This window comes from Pogoniulus pusillus, chromosome 23 (genome assembly GCF_015220805.1).
Source record: "Pogoniulus pusillus isolate bPogPus1 chromosome 23, bPogPus1.pri, whole genome shotgun sequence".
NCBI classification, from domain to species: Eukaryota; Metazoa; Chordata; class Aves; order Piciformes; family Lybiidae; genus Pogoniulus; species Pogoniulus pusillus.
In genome coordinates this window covers 5,740,955-5,762,702 of record NC_087286.1, presented here as the reverse complement: position 1 = coordinate 5,762,702, position 21,748 = coordinate 5,740,955, and the positions used below count along the sequence as shown (strand labels likewise).

At 46.6% G+C, this 21,748-nt stretch overlaps 2 long non-coding RNA genes across 2 annotated transcripts; both read right to left on the bottom strand.

Moving 5' to 3' along the window:
* Window positions 1-3,924: 3,924 nt before the first annotated feature.
* Window positions 3,925-4,517, bottom strand: LOC135185804 (uncharacterized). The gene is made up of 2 exons (XR_010306627.1): window positions 4,323-4,517; window positions 3,925-4,210 (listed from the first exon to the last, which is right to left on the bottom strand). It is a non-coding gene; the product is annotated as an uncharacterized LOC135185804 (long non-coding RNA).
* An 8,322-nt stretch (window positions 4,518-12,839) lies between these two features.
* LOC135185802 (uncharacterized) lies at window positions 12,840-15,592 on the bottom strand. The gene is made up of 3 exons (XR_010306626.1): window positions 15,557-15,592; window positions 14,837-14,969; window positions 12,840-13,039 (listed from the first exon to the last, which is right to left on the bottom strand). It is a non-coding gene; the product is annotated as an uncharacterized LOC135185802 (long non-coding RNA).
* Between the last annotated feature and the right edge of the window lie 6,156 nt (window positions 15,593-21,748).

Sequence of the window (21,748 nt, the reverse complement as noted above, 5' to 3'; positions counted from 1 at the left end):
CTAGGCTGGATGTTAGGAGGAAGTTGTTGGCAGAGAGCATGATTAGCATTGGAATGGGCTGCCCAGGGAGGTGGTGGAGTTGCCATCCCTGAAGCTGTTCAAGAAAAGCCTGGCTGAGGCACTCAGTGCCATGGTCTAGGTGATTGTCTAGGGCTGGGTGCTAGGTTGGACTGGATGATCTTGGAAGTCTCTTCCAACCCAGTTGATTCTACGATTCTATGATTTCAGTCCTGAAAGGGCACCATAAAATCTTCCTGGAGCTTTGTCTTCTCCAGGCTGAATAATCCCCAACTCTTTCAGCCTGGCCTCACAGCAGAGGGCTTCCAGCCCTCTGTAAATGGAAACTCTGTGTCTGTACACCTCAGAACAAAAGCAATTCTGCTCAGTGCTACCTGTGCGGTGCACCTACTAATCACATGTGGATACCATTTGTGCAAGCACTGCAGATGCCATCCTAAGACGCAGGGAGGAAAAGGTAGAGAAGGCTTGAAAAGGTAGAGAAGGCTTTATGTGGGAAAGCTCAAAGGGAAAGAGCAGTAACTTAACCATCATCCCAGCCACTATGCCATTCAGAGGCTGCGATGTGAGGCGTTGTGGCTCTAGGAAAGATGGATTAATGAGCTCATCTGAGTGAAGCTCCATAATGAATGCAATTTATCCCTGGATCCACAGTCTGCACCAGGCTGATCCTCCAGGGCTGCATGTCCTCTGCACAGTGCATCAATGCTCCCACATACCACTGCCCAGAACGCATTTAGGTGTCAAAGGGTTGTGGCCAATCAATCACTTCTTTGGCCACCACCTCTCTACCCCTCCCCTCAGGGGGGGCAAACGTTCTGCCTTTTATTCTTTCCAGTCTTCATTTATTTCTTTTGAAAGAACAAGCCTTCTTTGTTTGGGGCTCCTACAAGTTGTACCAGATGGGAGGGGTGGGGGGGATTCTCTCCCAGGGTCTCCAAGGCAAAGCCCACAGCTGATTTCAGAGTACACCACGTACTGTGGTGTCACAAAGATACCACAAACAGAGAAAAGTCATGCAGCCATGTGTTATGGGAGCTGGCCCCATATTCATGCCAAGATTCTGGATTTCCTGGCTCTCTCAAGCTCTTTGGACCACGGGGATTATACATTGCACAAGGTATCAGATGCCAAACACTGACTTTTGAAAGAAGCACATGGGAAACAAATCAAAATGACCTCTTAAAAACAGAAAGAAAAGGGAAAGGGGGGAAAAAAAGGATCCTATAGATATGTTTTTAACAATAACAAATCAGGGAACTTTGCCTTCTTAGACATTTACCCAGCTTATCTGCCTGCTGGCATTCTTCAAGTGCACTTCAACACATGCTGGGCCACCTAGGTCTGAGATCCTCTCCAATTTCACAAACGGAGCAAGGTCAGCCAAGGGCACAGGTTGGATAAGATTCCTCTTAGTGAAACCACCCCCGTCCATCAAAAATGGAGCTATGCTATCAACTCACCTATGTCCATCAAAAATGGAGCTATTCTATTGATTCATCTCCACCCATCAAAAATGGAGCTATTCTATCAATTCACATTCACCTCCATCCATCAAAAGTGGAGCTATTCTATCAGTCTGACCATCAAAAATGGAGCTACTCTATCAATTCATCTCTGTCCATCAAAAATGGAGCTACTCTATCAATTCATCTCTGTCCATCAAAAATGGAGCTATTCTATAATTCACCTATGTCCATCAAAAATGGAGCTATTCTATCAGTTCACCTCTGTCCATCAAAAATGGAGCTATTCTTTTGATTCATCCCCACCCATCAAAAATGGAGCTATTATATCAGTTCACCTCTATCCATCAAAAATGGAGCTATTCTATAATTCACCTCTGTCCATCAAAAGTGGAGCTATTCTATCAGTCTGTCCATCAAAAATGGAGCTATTCTATCAATTCATCTCTGTCCATCAAAAATGGAGCTATTCTATAATTCAGCTATGTCCATCAAAAATGGAGCTACTCTATCAATTCATCCCCACCCATCAAAAATGGAGCTACTCTATCAATTGATCCCTGTCCATCAAAAATGGAGCTATTCTATCAATTCATCTCTGCCCATCAAAAATGGAGCTATTCTATAATTTACCTATGTCCATCAAAAATGGAGCTATTCTATCAGTTCACCTCTGTCCATCAAAAATGGAGCTATTCTATCAATTCATCCCTGTCCATCAAAAATGGAGCTATTCTATCAATTCATCCCTGTCCATCAAAAATGGAGCTATTCTATCAATTTGCAATGAACTTTTCCATCCAAAAATTATTCCAGAATTGGCAATAGCTGGAGTTGCTCTTTTGAACAGTGGGTCAAATCTATGCCCTTCTGACTGCCTGTCCTTTGAAGACCTGGTACACTTGGCAAGCACTGTGAATATTTGAGCAATAGATACAAACTGGAACACAGGAAGCTCCACCTCAACATGAGGAAAACCTTGCTGTGAGGTGCTGGAGCACTGGAATAGGCTGTCCAGAAAGGTTATAGAGGCTGCTTCTCTAGAGATTTCCAAGACTCATCTGGATGTGCTCCTGTGTGACCTACCTTAGGTGATCCTGCTATGCCAGGGGTGTTGGACTGAATCTACAGAGGTGCCCATCAACTTTTACCATTCTACGATGCTATGAATTATGATGATGATGATGCTAAAGGTTCTGGTCAAAGATAACTTCCACCATTCTGCAACATCTTTGATAAACAAAGTCCTACACACAATATTTGTCTTAATGACTGTGCGAAAGAGGAAGCACACAGAATCATAGAATCAACCAGATTGGAAGAGACCTCCAAGATCACCCAGTCAAACTTATCACCCAGCCCTATCCAGTCAATCAGACCATGCAACTAAGTGCCTCATCCAGGTGCAAAAGTGACTCCACCACTTCCCTGGGCAGCCCATTCCAATACCAATCACTCTCTCTGCCAACAACTTCCTCCTAACATCCAGCCTAGAGCTCCCCTGCCCCAATTTGAGACTGTGTCCTTGTCTTCTGTTGCTGCTTGCCTGGCAGAAGAGCCCAACCCCAGCTGGCTACAGCCTCTCTTCAGGTAGCTGAAGACATATCAAGAGAGACCATCAGGAGAGCTCCCTGGCCAGCAAAAACACTTGCTCTGTGTTCAGCACATAAGTCAAACTCAGATGCAGAATTTCAACCAGGCAACATCCACATGGATATTTCAGGTCTTAAACTGTATCCAGTGGGATTCACATAGCATAAATAGAGATGTTTACAGTGTAGAAAGCTGCCTGAGCTTGTAACTTTCAACTTTCCTTAGAGTCAATTAGAAAACAAAAGTCTCAGGACATCTCTCCTCACTGCAGAGGGATTGGACTTGATAACCTTTAAAGGTCACCATCAGGAACAGTCAAGGTTACAAAGACCACTTGAGTCATTTCAGCAGAAAGATAACTTGTGCTGAACCCCTCCACAGTGCTGCAGTCCAAGAAAACACAACATTTAGATCAAGATTTTCTTTTACCCTTGGGCACAACCAGAATGGGGAGAAACATGTGGAGACAGACTCCAAATGGCAACTTTGTTGGCAATCAGATTAAAGAAAAAGGGTTGCCAAGGCCCAGAACAGGCTGCCCAGGGAAGTGGTGGAGTCATCATCCCTGAAGGGATTTAAAACCTGTCTCAATGTGGTGCTGAGGGGCATTGTTTAATGATGAACTTGGCAGTGCCTGGTTAAGGTCTTAAAGGTCTCTTCCAGCCAAAACGATTCTGTGATCTTGTTTTATGGTGTTATGAGGTTGTGATACTACCTGCAGCTATCTGAATGCCTTCAGCAGCTGCAAGTGAGAATAAGGTTGCTACAGCAGTGATGTGTTACGCCAGAGCCTATATCTTTGATGGAGAGTGCGAGGAAGGGAGGGATCTTAGAAAGGGAGGGGATGTGGGAAGCCAGATGAAAAGTTTTATTGGGTGATTATTAAACTGTTCTACACTGCCAAGCACAGCACAAGGCTGCCAGCTTGTCTCACTGCAAAACCAAAATTAAAATAATGAGAGGGGTCCCTAATCACGAGGTGTCCAGTGGCTGATGTTCTATCTGTGCTGGCTGGCAAGCTTTGCCACCTTCAGCCTTCTGAGACAGAAACTCAGAGATGGCAGAGAAGCTCCTTCCAAAGGCAATACTCTTCCAGCTCGCTCCAGTGCTCTTCATAGACCCAGGCTTCTAATCTGGTAATAAAAACTGTGATGAGAACCCGAAGTACCCAGCAGCCAGAGCTACCAGTGGCTGGCTCTTTTCCCAGGGAATGAGACAAGATGGGACTCTCTTTCAGCCACCTACTCGTCAAGCCTAATTCTTTTGTCGTGACTGCTTCATTCCATTGACCCAGGGGCAGCATCTAGGAGCATTAAGAGTGGGTGGTCTGAATTACTCGTCACTGCCACGTAATGAAACACCATCTGGGGCATCTTCATCCATTTAGGCATCTTAATAGGTGGTCTCACCATAATCCATTCTTCGTGCCTGGGATATAGATGTCTATCATGGGAAGGAAAACTTTCTCCTGGAAGGTGGAAGTGGAGATCTTATTTGTCGTCCCCTAGCTTCAGACCTCAGGGTGTTGTCATAGGATCAACATCATAAATGTGGATTCACAATGTCTGTATCTAGACCTGAGGGCAACTGCAAGTAGTAAATGTGGGTTCACAATGTCTGTATCTAGACCTGAGGGCAACTGCAAATAGTAAATGTGGGTTCACAATGTCTGTATCTAGACCTGAGGGCAACTGCAAATAGTAAATGTGGGTTCACAATGTCTGTATCTAGACCTGAGGACAACTCCAAGTAGTAAATGTGGGTTCACAATGTCTGTTTCTAGACCTGAGGGCAACTGCAAGTAGTAAATGTGGGTTCACAATGTCGGTATCTAGACCTGAGGACAACTGCAAATAGTAAATGTGGGTTCACAGTGTCTGTATCTAGACCTGAGGGCAACTGCAAATAGTAAATGTGGGTTCACAATGTCTGTATCTAGACCTGAGGGCAACTGCAAATAGTAAATGTGGGTTCACAATGTCTGTATCTAGACCTGAGGACAGCTGCAAATAGTAAATGTGGGTTCACAGTGTCTGTATCTAGACCTGAGTGCAACTGCAAATAGTAAATGTGGGTTCACAATGTCTGTGTCTAGACCTGAAGGGAACTGCAAGTAGTAAATGTGGGTTCACAATGTCTGTATCTAGACCTGAGGGCAACTGCAAATAGCCTGTGGATGTTGGGTAAAGAAGATCCAGGTCTTGCTTCAGCAAAGTATTTATCACATATAGTGAATGTGACAGTGTTTGCTGGGTCTCAAGTGTGTGTTTAGAAGGGGCTTGTCAAAAAAACAGCCTGAGATAGAAAAACCAGCTCAGGAGACTGATCCTGAGGCACAGCTGGGTTGGATGGACCCACACCATTCACCTGGGAACACTGCATGCATTGGGGTAAATATAAATGGATCTCATCTCTCCAATGGGCTGGTACAGAGTTTCCTTTCTCTGACAACAACCTTATGGTTCTGCATGCTGTGGCCAGGCTTGCAGGCAAAAAAACCCTTGCCTACACCATGTTGACATCACATCTCTGGGGACCTTTCTGTCATTTAAGTAGATTTTTTTTTCCTCTTGCAAGAAGTTTTCTCCACACCCAAGCTTTCCTTTATAGAATCATAGAATGCACTGGGTTGGAAGGGATCTTTAAAGGTCATCTAGTTAAATCATCCTGCAGTAAGCAGAGACAGCTAGAGTGGGTTGCTCAGAGCCCCATCAAGCCTGACTTGGAATGGGGCCTCAACCACCACCTCCCTGGACAACCCATTCCAATGTGCTACCACCCTCACAGTAAAGAACTTCTTCCTGATGCACATTGCTGTCTCACTTCCAGTTTAAATTTCCCAGAGACCCAAATATATCATTAATAGAACCAATAAAAATTGATAGGATGCCTTTCCCTCTCCCCCCTTTTTTTTTCAAAGGAAAGGAATTAGATGTAGAGAGGAAAAGGTAAAACACACCCAAATAAAAAGGCTCACTTCAGTTTGGAAGTTCAAAGAGAAAACTTCAACAATAAATAAAAGGTATTTGAGGAAAGGGAGTTACAAAGAGGTATAGGGAAAGGAAAACAAGATACAATATATGTATACAACAGATTGATGGCAATGGTTTTGTCCACCTCATGGACTGATGGCTACATGGTAAAACAAAGAGCAGCAAGAATAGGAGGGTGGTGCTAGCAGGCAAGGAGGCAGGGCAAGAGAGAATGAAACAGGGAGTTCCTCTGTTTTTATAGGGGGCTAGAGAGGACGGGGGAGTGGGCCAAACACTACACCTGGGCTCAGGTTCAAGATCCACCCCCCAAGGAAGAGTCAGGAAGACCTGGGGTCAGGGTTAAGACCACTCTCCCAGGAGGGTTAACCCTTTACAATTCATAGAATCAGAGAATCAAGCAGGTCGGAAGAGACCTCCAAGATCATCCACTCCAACCTAGCACCCAGCCCTAGCCCATCAACCAGACCATGGCACTAAGTGCCTCAGCCAGGCTTGGCTTCAACACCTCCAGGGACAGTGACTCCACCACCTCCCTGGGCAGCCCATTCCAATGCCAATCACTCTCTCTGACAACAACTTCCTCCTAACATCCAGCCTAGACCTCCCCCAGCACAACTTGAGACTGTGTCCCCTTCTTCTGTTGCTGCTTGCCTGGCAGAAGAGACCAACCCCAGCTGGCTACAGCCTCCCTTCAGTTAGATGTAGACAGCAATGAGCTCTGCCCTGAGCCTCCTCTTCTCCAGGCTGCACACCCCCAGCTCCCTCAGCCTCTCTTCATAGGGTTTGTGTTCCAGGCCTTTCGCCAGCTTTGTCACCCTTCTCTGGACACCTTCCAGCACCTCAACATCTCTCTTGAATTGAGGGGCCCAGAACTGGACACAGTACTCAAGGTGCCTTGCCCTCCTTTCCATCCCATTACTGCGGTGACAGTGACCTTCTCTGGCCCTTGGATGAGGTCCAGGCACCTGAAAAGGTCACCCTTACCAAGCCAGCTTGGCAGAGAGAAGGCAATACAAGACAGACTTCCCTGAGCCATGACGTTGTCCACCCATCTGAACAGAAGTGTTCTGTGGGGGGTGTGAGCTGGCTTTAGAAGCCAGTGGCAAGTTTCCACGCCGAGATCCAGCAGTTCTGGTAGTTCTTCAGGAGACGAAAGGGAGGAATACAGAGTGCTGGGTGGAAAGGGAGAGCTGTTGTTAGAGAAGCTGTGTAGGGGTTGATGTAATGCTCTGTGCTGTGATATTCCCAGCAGGAACATATGACTTTGGGTCAGAGGTTTGAGGGCAGTCATCTTGTTAATGTAATGGCAGCTCAGAGCAATCCATCCAGCCTCCATTTCTCCACTGTGGTTGTGTACGAGCATCCATGTGGTATCCTCTCCTGTGAGCACAGAATCAACACACCTCAGGTTGACTTTCCTAAAATCCATGCCTTGCCTTGGTCTTTTCCCAGTAAACTATTGGCTCAGCATTAGTGGAGCTGGTAAGCTTCTCCTTGTACAATTAATAGCTGGGTGAGATTGTAGAGGGGATGGAGAAAGAGATCTCAGAGCTCCAGCACTTGCTAAGCCCACAGCAAGTTCTTATCTACTCCCACTCCTGCAGGAACACCATGGCAACGAGCTCAAACTGTGCAAATTGGCTGCAGAATGCTTTGCTTCAGTCAGTAACATAATACCTTCTCTTTCTCCAGACATCCAAAAACACTTGCACCCCCCAAACACCCTTTACCAGCTCCCAATGTGATAAGCAATTAATTTGGTTAAAGCTTCCTTTTTTAGGAGCTAAAGCTGTTAAGAGTTGCTGGTCTTGGAGATGTTAAATCTGTTCTCCCTCCTACAGACCATTCATGCAGAAAACCACCACCTCGCCACTTGGACACTAAGATCCAAGTGATGTGAGAGCAGCTGTTGAGCTTGCAAAGCCTATTGAACTTGGCTACCATGCCTGAGAATTCTTTTCTGCCTCAAAAATATTTCATCTACTCAGGGGGAAAAGATCTGGCTAAGCAGGTGGCTTGGACCTTAAGCTACAAGGCACTTTTCTGAGGAGCCATAACACTGCAGATCCATTTCCACTGCGATTCAAATCCTCTTTCTCACCACAGATTATAAAGCAAGCATCAAAATGGGCTACAGCTCAGTAAAACACAGCAGAGGTTTTCAATTTCCTGCCTGGTTCTTCTGCTCCACCTTCTCAATGTAAATTCTGGGCTCCTTTTTAGAGTCTAAGGTGTTCTGTCTCAAAATCATGTTCAGATCCCAGCCTAGGTTCAGGACATACAAATGCTCAGCCAGTTTGCTTTCTCCAGCAGAAAGCCATTGTGAGTCCTATGTCTGGTGTGCCCTCAGTCTTTTTCAATCCCTCAGGTGAATTGTGCTTGGTGTTACAGAATTATTGGGAAGTTCTGGGTAAAAAAAAATCACAGAACAGATTCAAATCTTCTTTCTCATCACAGATTAAAAAGAAAGCATCAAAATGGGCTACAGCTGAGTAAAACACAGCAGAGGTTTTCAATCTCCTGCCTGGTTCTTCTGCTCCACCTTCTCAATGTAAATTCTGGGCTCCTTTTTAGAGTCTAAGGTGTTCTGTCTCAAAATCATGTTCAGATCCCAGCCTAGGTTCAGGACCTACAAATGTTCAGCCAGTTTGTTTTCTCCAGCAGAAAGCCATCGTGAGTCCTATGTCTGGTGTGCCCTCAGTCTTTTTCAATCCCTCAGGTGAATTGTGCTTGGTGTTACAGAATTATAGGGAAGTTCTGGGTAAATAAAAATCACAGAATAGATTCAAATCTTCTTTCTCATCACAGATTAAAAAGAAAGCATCAAAATGAGCTACAGCTCAGTAAAACACAGCAGAGGTTTTCAATTTCCTGCCTGGATCTTCTGCTCCACCTTCTTAATGTAAATTCTGGGCTCCTCTTTAGAGTCTAAGGTGTTCTGTCTCAAAATCATGTTCAGATCCCAGCCTAGGTTCAGGACCTACAAATGTTCAGCCAGTTTGTTTTCTCCAGCAGAAAGCCATCATGAGTCCTATGTCTGGTGTGCCTCAGGTGAACTGTGCTTGGTGTTACAGGATTACTGGGAAGTTCTGGGTGAAAAACATATAATCACCTGGTTGTGAAAGTTGGAATCATAGAATCATAGAATCAAGCAGGTTGGAAGAGACCTCCAAGATCACCCACTCCAACCCAGCACCCAGCCCTATCCAGTCAACCAGACCATGGCACTAAGTGGAGAGCAGCCAGACAGAGAGGGATCTGGAGGTGCTGATTGATACCCACCTGAACATGAGCCAGCAGTGTGCCCAGGTGGCCAAGAGAGCCAGTGGCATCCTGGCCTGCATCAGGAATGCTGTGGCCAGCAGGAGCAGGGAGGTCATTCTGCCCCTGTACTCTGCACTGGTTAGACCACACCTTGAGTACTGTGTTCAGTTCTGGGCCCCCCAGTTTAGGAGGGACATTGAGATGCTTGAGGGTGTCCAGAGAAGGGCAACGAGGCTGGGGAGAGGCCTTGAGCACAGCCCTACGAGGAGAGGCTGAGGGAGCTGGGATTGGTTAGCCTGGAGAAGAGGAGGCTCAGGGGAGACCTCATTGCTGTCTGCAACTACCTGAGGGGTGGTTGTGGCCAGGAGGAGGTTGCTCTCTTCTCTCAGGTGGCCAGCACCAGAATGAGAGGACACAGCCTCAGGCTTTGCCAGGGGAAATTTAGGCTGGAGGTGAGGAGAAAGTTCTTCACTGAGAGAGTCATTGGACACTGGAATGGGCTGCCCGGGGAGGTGGTGGAGTCGCCGTCCCTGGAGCTGTTCAAGGCAGGATTGGACGTGGCACTTGGTGCCATGGTCTGGCCTTGAGCTCTGTGGTAAAGGGTTGGACTTGATGATCTGTGAGGTCTCTTCCAACCCTAATGATACTGTGATACTGTGTGAGAGGCATCCCTGTCATGGCAGGGAGGTTGGAGCAGATGGTCTCTAAGCTCCCTTCCAACATAAGCCATCCTATGATAACAATGTCCAGGCAGGTTTGGAATCTCTCCAAAGCAGGCAGCTCCACAGCCTCTCTGGCAAGCCTGGCCCTTGGCTCCATCACCCTCACAGCAAAGCAGGTTTTCCTTGTGTTCAGGTGGAACCTCCTGGATTCCAGTATGTGTCTGCTGCCATTTGTGCTGTCACAGTTGGTGCCTGTGAAAAGAGTCTGGCTCTTGACCTCATTACTTTAGACATTGGCAGGCATTGAGAAGATCTCCTCTTGCTCTGCCCTGCTGCAAAGAAGAAGATCCTGTAAGGGAAAATAAAAAAGAAAGAAACTAACTAAAACCAAACAAAACAACAAAAAGACAAGGGAAGAAGCCTCTAAGGTGAGATGCTTCTAAAGAGAATGCAAGCAGGCAAACCAGCAATAAATGGGGGTGAATTAAATGAGACGTGGTGGGCTGAAATAAGTTGTTTAAACTCACCCAGTCTCTGTTGAATCTTCATGCTTAGATCCTGAAGGTGACTGAGAATAAACCAGGGGGCTCTAAGTTTTAACAATTTAAGGGTAAAAAGGGCAACTTGACAGTAAATAGCAAAGCCACAAGGCACAGAGGTGCAGGGTCTGTATTGGGCAATAAAGATGATAGTACACACACGATGCTGGAAGGCTTTGATTTAGGGTGATGGGAAGAGAGGAGTGAGGAACAGTTCCAGCTATAGCACAGAACAAGGCACAAAGTCAAACGGGGCAGAAAAAAAGGGACAGACACAAGCTGTAAGGCAAGTCAGCAGAGTCAATGGAGATGTTATTGTCTTTGAACAGCAACAGGGTGCCTCTAGGGTGGATGCTAGGAGGAAGTTCTTCACAGACAGAGTGATTGGCATTGGAATGGGCTGCCCAGGGAGGTGGTGAAGTCACTGTCACTGGAGGTGTTGAAGAAAAGACTGGATGAGGCACTTAGTGCCATGGTCTAGGTGACTGGCTAGGGCTGGGTGCTAGGTTGGACTGGATGAGCTTGGAGATCTCTTCCAACCTGGTTGATTCTATGATTCTAGAGAGGGGGGGGGGGGAACACCCAAAAGCCTGTCAAAGTCCTGTCAGCAGCAAAAAGTTGGCAAGAAACAGTGCTTGCACTGAGTGGTGCTGGGCTGCACAGGAAAAGCTGCTTATAGTGCAGAACTACTCACCCAGCCCTCAAACACGATTCTCTCACTCCTACTGCAGCAGCCTTTCCCTCAGCTGGAAGGGTGACATTTCTGTGTTGTTCAGGTTTGGGGTTGTTTTTATCCTCCAGGCAAAACAGTTCTCCATTTGGCTTGTAGGACTGAAGTACCTAATCCAACCCAGAGGTGTCCTGTCATGAGTAGACTCATTTCTTCGATCACAAAGTCCAAAAGCACCAAAATAAATGGGGGAAAGAAAAAGGGGACAGAGTAGCTGGAGAGCAGATAGGCAAAGAGGGACCTAGGGGTGCTGGTAGAGACTAGGCTGAATATGAGGCAGCAGTGTGCCCAGGTGGGCAGGAGAGCCAATGGCATCCTGGCCTGGATCAGGAGCAGTGTGGGCAGCAGGACAAGGGAGGATATTCTGCACCTGTGCTCAGCACTGGTCAGGCCACACCTTGAGTGCTGTGTCCAGTTTGGGCTCCTCAAGTCAAGAGAGATGTTGAGGTGCTGGAAGGCACCCAGAGAAGGGCAGCAAGGCTGGTGAGGGGCCTGGAGCACAGCCCTGTGAGGAGAGGCTGAGGGAGCTGGGGGTGTGCAGCCTGCAGAAGAGGAGGCTCAGGGCAGAGCTCATTGCTGTCTGAAGGGAGGCTGTAGCCAGGTGGGGTTGGGCTCTTCTGCCAGGCAAGCAGCAACAGAAGAAGGGAACACAGTCTCAAGCTGTGCCAGGGGAGATTTAGGCTGGATGTTAGGAGGAAGTTGTTGTCAGAGAGAGTGATTGGCATTGGAATGGGCTGCCCAGGTAGGTGGTGCAGCCTCAGTCCCTGGAGGTGTTGAAGCCAAGCCTGGCTGAGGCACTTAGTGCCATGGTGTAGTTGATTGGCCAGGGCTGGGTGCTAGGTTGGACTGAATGATCTTTGAGGTCTCTTCCAATCAGGATGTTTCTATGAAAACCAAGTGGTCCAGGAGCAAAGTCCCTGAACTGGGACTTCTTACATGATATTGAGCAAGTTCTTATCACATATGAGTTACTGCTGCTGTGCCTCATGCCTCAACTTAGGAACAGATAGAGGTCAAGGGAGATGATTCTAGCCCACCAGCAGTGTTGTGTCCAGCTCTGGAGTCCTCAACACAAGAGAGACATGGAACTGTTGGAGCAGAGCCACAGGAGGAAACCCTAATGATGCTAGGGCTAGAAGGCCTCTGCTGTGAGGACAGGCTGAAGGAATTGGGCTTGTTCAGCCTGGTGAAGGCTCCAAGGAGACCTTCTAGTGGATGTTCAGTACTCACAGAGGTTGATCTTAAAACTGGGGACATACTTCTGAGCAGAGCCTGTTGTGACAGGCTGAGAAGTGATGATTCTAAACTAAAAGAGGGAAATTTAGATTAGAGAGAAGGAAGTTGGGTGGGTTTTTTTGTCAATGAGGGTGGTAAGACCATAAAACAGGTTGCCCAGAACCCCCCTGTTGGTCAAGGCCCCATCCCTGGAATCATTGTAAAACAAGGTTGGTTGGGGCTCTGAGCAACCAACTTTAGTTGCAGATGTCCCTGCTCACTGCAGGAGGATTGGACTGGATGAGCTGCAAAGGACTCCTCCAGTCTAAAGCAGTCTTTGATTCTGAGAGACACTTCTTTTTGGGATAGCCAGCTTCAATTACAGCTGAGTTCCTTCATGCTTCCTTGGACATAGCATTGACCTTTCCAGGAGGCAGCAATTGCTTGATTGTCCTGAGGAAGAACATCTCTTTTCCTCCTGGGGCCATTTCTCACAGTGGCCAGGAGTGCCACACTTTGCTCTCCTTCTCCTTGTGCTTGCACTGCTTCTTGTTCATTCCTGTCAGATAAAGTAACGTTTACTTAGGACTGGAAAATCTTACTTTATGAACCTTTTACTTCATAGTCTGGGCTTGGCTCAGCTGAAAAATTAGAGGCCATATCCTCACATAGTGTAAAATGGGAACTGGGCCAGTTTCCACCAGGGCAGAATCTAAAGTCCCCTGGCAAGAACGACGCTGCTGGGAGCATCCAGCGAGGGTTAACAGGCTGTCACGCTTCGCTTTCAACATCATCTCCAGCAACAGGAGAACACAGGGGACATAGAAAGAGAGCAGGAGGTTTTCTGAGGGACACAGAATTATAACTGCAGTCACTGGCTGGTATTTTCCATGGCTTGCAGCAGAGTCATTCACAAGCCTCAGACATCAATAAGCAGACCTTCGACTTGCCTCCTAGCCCTGCTCTCCGTTCCACACGGCGCTTTTAATTACTTGGTGCCCAAGAAGCATTTTGGACATTGAAGTCTGTCACCCCTTAAGCTGTCTGCCTGACTCTTCATTTCATGAACAAGATCTACAAGCCCTGGTTCAGCCAATGGCAGGCTGGTCACACAAGTATTATGTTTTTCCTCTCGCTGTCTACTGTTTCACCACTGTAGGAATTACACAGCCAAGAGCACAGTAGGAATAATGGTTCCATTCATTTCCCCCTGGGACTAATTCTTGCAGATGGCAAGCACCACGATGGGGCAAATTAGCTTCTTATTTCATTTGGGAGGCTTAAAGTTCTAAGCTCATTTTGTTGTTGTTTATGGGATAGCTCACTGCAGGACGGTGCAACCCTGTACATTGCTGCGAGGAGGAAAAGAGGCAAATCCCATGCCCACGGTGCTCAGGGGGTAGGAAAGGGAATCACAATGCTAGGAGAACCCTGTCACTGCTGAGCTTGTACCCATTGCATGTTCAAATCTGCAGCCAGACAAGAGCTTTTGGGCTGCTCAGTCTCCCAGTCAGGTGCTGATAGAAACAGGAGGCTTAGCAAAGCTGCAATCCAGGATCACAGCTGTGGCAGTTTGGGAAATCAGGATTTGTGAGTGCTTCTTGGGGGGAAGTGGTAGAAAAATAAGAGCAGGTTCCACAAACAGCCTTGGCTGCTGTTGGATGACTTGGGAACATGCTACAGATGAAAAATGAGGAGTTCCTTGTTTACCCACAAGGACCAACAAATGGATATCCCTGTGTGTTTTTCTTATGTTACTTCTCTCATGAGACACATGAGAGCAGCAGCTTCAGAACACAATAGAAGACCTCTGCACCTCCAAGAAAAGCTTGGATGAGGCACTTAGTGCCAAGGTCTAGTTGATTGGCTAAGGCTGGGTGCTAGGTTGGGCTAGATGAGCTTGGAGGTCTCTTCCAACCTGGTTGATTCTATGATCCTTACAAAGAGAAAGACATCTTTTGTTTCCCCTTTGGTAATCAATGCGTGGTTGCAGTAACCCATTGAACTATGGCCATGTTCACTCCTGTTCCTTCACCAGATAGCATTTCCACCCAGGGCTGGGTCTTCTTCATTCCAAGGAGAATGGCATTTCACATGCTAGCCTGAGTTTAGGCAAAAGGCTTTGCCCAGGCTACAGCCAAGAGAAGATCTTGCCTAGTTGTCTTCATTAAGCACCTAACATTTGTTGTTGTTGTTACTCCTTTGGAATGTCAAGCCATAAACTTCTAAATCTTATGGGATTCCTAAGAGTGCTGAAAAACAGACTTAGAGGCTCAGGGCTATGACCTGTGCAGTATCTTTAGATCTTTATCCACCTGGGAACAAATCATTACGTTGTCTAAGCAACTCAGAGCACCTGGAGAACTGCAGCTTGCAAGCATAATGGTGTCAAGTGAGACTGCTTAGTGCCACAGTTTAGTTAGTTTAATAAGGACTAGGTGATAGGCTGGAGAGGGTGATCTTGGAGGTCTCTTCCAAGCTGGTTGATTCTAGGAGAGAAAACAGTACAGTTTGAAGCAGAAACATACATGGCTTGAGATAACAATTTATGAAAGCCTACATGTGTCCAGCAGCTCAATGAAGTAAAATCCCAAGCTGCATCCATCTACTGCCCTGACCAGTCAGGATTCCACCTGGTATTGACTAAAGCTAGTTTTAACTTGGTTACAAAACAAGAGTTTTAGCCACTCTGACATAGAAGAGTGTCAGTGAATCCTGAGTTTTATTCTCTTTTTCTTGTTAGGGACTCTCAGACATTTCCTCCATGTTCCTTCAGTGCTGCTGAAGAAGTTTTACAGGTTTGTTCCTGGTATGCTCACACTTCAGCAAGGGAGCAGAAAGCTGCAGCTGAACAGAGAGGAGCTCAGCCTAAGCAAGGAGACCCAACCCCCTTGGTTGGACTGGATTATCTTGGAAGGCTCTTCCAGTCTGGTTAATTCTATGAACCAACACCCGTGAGCTATGTTAAAGCAATCATGAAGTTTTTGGGTTCCCTAACACCGGGGGGGCCAGTGAGGCCCCCCCGGCCTTTTTGAATCCACTCCCAAACACCCAGTGCACACCCATGGGGACTCACCGGTGGTGATGAGAGGAGGATCCCTCTGCCCAGATGGGCAAGCTTAGGGCTTTGCCTCCCCTGGTGCTGCTTAAATAGGGGAGTGGGCAAAGTGGTCACACCTGGGGTGGGAGGAGACTCCAATAGAACCCAGGTGCTCTGGGGGATAAAAGGGGGAAACAGAAGGTGGGGTGGGAAAGGGGCAGGTATGGTGTGAAAGGGGAGGTGCTGCTGCTGCTGGGTGTTAGATGGAGTTTTATTGGCTTGCAGAACTGCTGCATTTGTGTCTCAGGAAGAATTTGATAGTGATGTGAGTAGCCATCGTTCATCTGAGATGTTATGAAGTTTTCCTGCAGCTGCCATCCTATACTACAGGTTTGTTTTCCGCAGTATCTCAGCTGATCATAAGGGATGTAGTAAAGAGGGATGTGGTTTAGTGGTGGGCTTGGTAGTGCTTAATGCTTGTACTTGATTTTAAAGGTTTCCAACCTAACTAATCCTGTGATTCTATGCTATTCTCTCCTTTGAGAGCCTTAATGAGAGTTCAGCCTCACATCAGAGAGGCTATACATGCTCACTTGAGTCATGCCAGTAAGGTGGTTACACATGGGTGACAGAATCAAGTCTCAGGTTCCCTGTCCTCTTTAGTCTTTATCAGCACTGTAACAAGCTCTGAGCTTTCAGTGCTTTGGCTGAAATGGCAATGCACATGACTGTTTCAATGAGGTTTATCAACATCACTGTTTGTGTATCCTGATTCCTTACCTCTCCTATCTTTTCACCTCTCCCAAAAGTCATTTCTAGTCTAAAAACATTGCCTTTTGTCCTATCACCACAGGCCCTTAGAAAAAGTTCCTCTACAGTTCTCCTATAGGCCCTTTGCAGGTACTGGAAGGCTGCTAAAAGATCTCCCTGGAGCCTTACCTTGTGTGGATTGAACAGACCCAATTGCCTTAGCCTGTCCTTGAGGCAGAGGCACTCCAGCCCCATGATCAACTTTGTGGCCCACCTCTGGACTCTAAGAGATCCCTGATCCATGCACACCTACATAACAGCTTACCTCCACCTTTCTTCAAGCATCCTCATGCTTTCCCTCCCACCATGTTCTTTGTACCCTTTTTAACATTCAGCTATGTCCACTAGACATCTCCTGTTGCAATGCTAGCTCCTGGCTCTGTGGTAATTTCTCTTCCTTAGGAGTCATCAGACACTGAGTCTCTTTGTTTTCTCCATAATAAATGTCCCAGAAGGCACAAAACAATATTCAGACAAGAACAAGTGGAATTTGGTTTTACAGGTCTTTCACTCTTCCAATCCCTCCTTGACCATGAGGCCTTATTCTGTTGTTCTTTGGGATGGAAACTGGGAGGTACCTTCCTAACACAATGTGTAAGTCCACTAGGGCAGAAAGCCATGTTTGGGTAATTATCTTACTTCTCATGCCTTAACTAGACCAGGATTTCCACATGCCACAACCACTGTGATTCTACTCCTCCTCCATATCCTGTGACCCATTCTGTAGCTCTTACAGCTCTGGGAAACACACATAGAATCTCACACTGACAGGGGTTGAAAGCAGCTTCTGGAGACCATCCAGCCCAACTGCCCTCCTAAGGGAGGTTCACCTAAAGAGCCTAAGGTGCTGCCTATGAGTAGAAACTTACTGCCTATGAGTAGAAACTCACTGCCTATTGTGTTTGTGGTTTTTTTCCTGTAGAATGGAGCAATTGTTGGACATTGACTTCTTGACTTGGCACTCCTAGGAGTTGGAAAGACCTTGTAGCTCTTATGTCTGGTATCAGCAGTATGCATATAAGGCTTTCATTTTGCACCCATGGGAAATGTACAAGTTTTTAGACCATGTGGAGTTATATCTACTCAGCTGTTAATGAAGGTTAATGTTAATGTGGTCACCATAAGCAGAAAAGTGGCATCTATCTAGTCTGCATCTGAGATCATAGAGTAATGGAATGGAAGACATGGGATAAGAAAATTGGAAGATGTGGTGGTGCTGGAGTTCAAGGTAAGGGAACAGACATCAGCATGACCTCATTGCTGTCTACAACTACCTGAAGGGAGGTTGTAGCCAGGTGGGGTTGGTCTCTTCTCCCAGACAACCAGCAATAGAACAAGGAGACAGTCTCAAGTTGTGGCAGGGGAGGTCTAGGCTGGAAGTTAGGAGGAAGTTGTTAGCAGAGAGAGTGATTGGCATTGGAATGGGCTGCCCAGGGAGGTGGTGGAGTCACTGTCCCAGGAGGTGCTCAAGAAAAGCCTGGCTGAGGCACTTAGTGCCATGGTCTGGTTGACTGGCTAGGGCTGGGTGCTAAGTTGGAGTGGATGATTTTGGAGATCTCTTCCAACCTGGTTGATTCTATGTCTTACTCTCCCTGTCAGTGAGCACTTTGAGTGGTATTTGGCCACTGAGAACAAGTTGCAGGTGTCCACTATGTAAATAGCATCGGTGGAGGAGAGGTAGTTACTCAGAGATGTAGAGCAGAAGGGGGAATTACCTGACCTGTGAACCACACTATATATAGTTGAACACACACATGTAGAAGCATAGGCTCATACACTCATTTCAGTTGAATAAGACTTTTAAGGTTGTTGAGTCCAAGCATTATTTAGTTTTACCAAACCTGGTATTAAGCTAGCACCACATGTCAGCCTCTTTGAAACACCTCCCTGGAGTGCCAGAGAACTCTTTCAGTAAAGAAATTTCTCCTCATATTCAACTAAAACCTCCCCTGGTGCAACTTGAGGCCATTTCCTTTCATCCTTTCCCAGGCAGCCATTAAGAGAAGAAGGGGACACAATCTGAAGTTGTGGCAGGGGAGGTCTAGGCTGGATGTTAGGAGGAAGTTGTTGTCAGAGAGAGTGATTGGCATTGGAATGGGCTGCCCAGGGAGGTGGTGGGGTACCCATCCCTGGAGGTGTTGAAACAAAGTCTGGATGAGTCACTCAGTGCCATGGTGTATTTGATTGGCTAGGGCTGGGTGCTAGGTTGGAGTGGATGAGCTTGGAGGTCTCTTCCAGCCTGCTTGATTCTATCATTCTAATCTAGATATTTCCAGCTCTGCATTTTCTTTTCTAAAATAGTTTGAAATATTAAAAATAAAATCAAGAAAAGTACATTCAGCCACATAAAAATCATCTGCAATGACTTTTTGAGGCAAGAGGGCACAACCATTTGGATTCAAATCAAAACCATTCACATAGATGAAATAGATACAGCCCATTATAATGATTTCAGGAATTCTAATGGCTACTGCAGCTTATAAAGCAATCTTCCAAATGAAAAGTCAAGATGACATGAAAATTGGTAACTTTCTTTTCTGGCAAGATTGAGGCAGAGTGTTTCCATCCCACAAAATGCTATATTTGCATATGCACAGGCACACACATATGTTAGCAAAGTGCAGCCTGCTACCAGGCACTTTTCTAAGGGGGAGAAAACCCCCAACAACCTATTTTCAACATAATAGTCTGTAGAAAAGGCCTCCTAATTGCACCAGAAGTGGTTTAGGGTCAATATTAGGAGAGAAATAATCTTTGCTCAAAGAGTCATCAGGCAATGATGTCCAGGGAGGTGGTGGAGTTATCATCCCAGGAGGGGCTCAGAAAACTGTGAACATGGCACTTTAGGACATGGTTTAATGGCCATGGTGGTGTAAGGTCAATGGCTTGACTTGATGATCTCAGAGATCTTTTCCAGCCTAAACAATTCTATGATTTTAGGCTCTCAGGGAGTGACAGGACTGGGGGGAATGAAGCAAAGCTGGAGGTGGGGAGAGTCAGAGTGGAGGTGAGGAGGAAGTTGTTGAGCATGAGAGTGGTGAGAGGCTGGAATGGGTTGCCCAGGGAGGTGGTTGAGGCCCCATGGCTGGAGGTGTTTCAGGCCAGGCCGGCTGAGGCTGTGAGCAGTCTGCTCTAGGGTAGGATGTCCCTGGGCATGGCAGGGGGTTGGAACTGTCTGATCCTTGTGGTCCCTTCCAACCTTCGCTCATTCTATGATATCTTCAGAAAACTTCCAGCTGCAAATGAAGACACTGATAGAAAAGCAAACCTCATTGTTCTGGAAAGCCACCATACCATGAGCACATGTTCTAGCTGGAGTAAGTTGCCCCAAAACTCTAGGTGTTCTGAAGTAAGTACAGATGGTTAACACATGAGCCTACAGCTTCTCCATAACTTTCCAATGTTCATTCACAGCCTTGGCTTTAGAGAAAAGGGAGCCCACCTCTTCCTCAAGCCCATGGTTTTGTTTGCTCTACTGTACAAGTGGGATGAATTTTTGGGGCAATCTTGAGCCTGGCTGCTTGCTACAAGTCTCTGACCTGCTGCATGGCTGCTCTCTTCAGTCTGCAGAGCCATCTCACTCCCTGCTGCATGGTGATCACCTCCAGTTTTTTCCAAGACAGAAAAAAATACCCCCTCCCCCCCAAAAAAAAACCCAACAAAGCACAACCCTCAAACCAAAACCCAAGAAGAAAATAAAAAGCCCACATGTTGATTGTATTGAATCACAAAACCAACGTCAAGCTGCGGTCGAAATTCCTTTCTCACTCTGATGCCTTTAACTTGGCTTTCTCTCCTCTCTTGGAGCCAGTGGTTACTGGAACCACCAAGCCCTAGCTTTCATTGTGTCAAATACTTGCCTGTGTCCACCACCACCACTCAACCTCAGGTCCTTGAGAGGAAAGTCCAGGCTAGCAAAGCCCTGCAAACACATTGCTGAAAGCCTATGTTAGCAATGCCTGTATGCAGACCGACTGGAGCAAGGACTTCTGTGGTGGACTCAGTACTGCTTTTACAAGCATAGACTCAAGGCAGAAAAGGAGAGGAGGAGAAGGCCAAGAGAGGAAGCAGCACAGTTGAATGACAAAGTGATGGTTAGCTATGCCAGGGCATTTCATTATATAAGTTGAGCACTAAGATCATTTCCTATGCCTCTGTGACCAAAGGAATGCAGAGAGCACGTGGCTTGAGCCAGTGGGTGAAATGGATAGCTTGTGGAGTCCAGGAACATGTGGAGGCAGTCTCAGCCTCACCAGTGAATGAACAATCTTCTCACCAGTTTTTCTTTTACTCCAGTCCAGGGAATTAAACAATTCACTCCAGGGTTTGCAAGGGAAAGCCTCAGCAAGCCAGCCAAAGGCAGAGTGCGGTAAGCAGGAGTTCAACTCAGGATTCCTGATTAAAAGAAGAGAAATGTATAACAAAACACAATTCCAGCAGCTACAAAGCAAAATGATCCATGTTTCTGGAGACTCCAAGTGGAAGAGCTGGTATTACTGTGTTGTGATATTTCATTTTGCCAAATTAGTGCCCTACAACACACACACACTCTTCTTTCTCATCTTGCACACTGAGGTCTGTGAATCTAGAGTGAAGATATTACCTATAGGTGTACTGACCAGTACCCCTAGGTCACTAGATTATCAGTTAAAAGTGATAACAGTAAATATTAACAGATCTATCAGCTTAATAACTAGACCAAACAGCACCTAGTTCCTTCCTTAAGGCAAGAGAGGAGATAAGGAAAGGCTGAGAGACTCAATGTCTATCATTTATCCAAACAGCAGCCAGGATGATGAGACCAGACTCTTGTCAGTGGTGCCCAGCGATAGGATGAGAGGCAACAGGCACAAACTGGAGCCCAGAGGTTCCATCTGAAGATGAGGAGAACATTCTGTGTTGTGAGAATGCTGGAGCCCTGTCCCAGGTTGCCCAGAGAGGTTTTGGAGTCTCCTTCTGTGGAAAGATTCCAAGCCCAACCAGACACTGTGATCCTGGGCAACCTGGAGTATGCAACACTGCTTTAGCAGGGTGGGTGGACTAGGTTATCTCTAGAGGCCCCTTCCAATCCCCACCATGATGGGATTCTGTCATATCAGCACATATCTCCCTGGAGGTATTTCCCCATGTAGGAGCCAATTACTTCTTGGATTAAGCTGTTTTCAAGGACCACTTTAGTGATCTACAACTAATGTCAGGTTTGTGGACTAACATCCAAGTACAAGCTTGCAAAGCATTCAAAATGTTAAAATGTAGTCTGGAAGTGAACACCTCATCACAGAATTATAGAGCCATTTTGGTTGGAAGAGACCTCTGAGATCATCAAGTGCAACCATTAAGCCAGCACTGCCAGGGCACCTCCAAACTGTGCCACTCAGCACCACATCTAACCCAGCTTTTAACTGCCTCTATGGTACT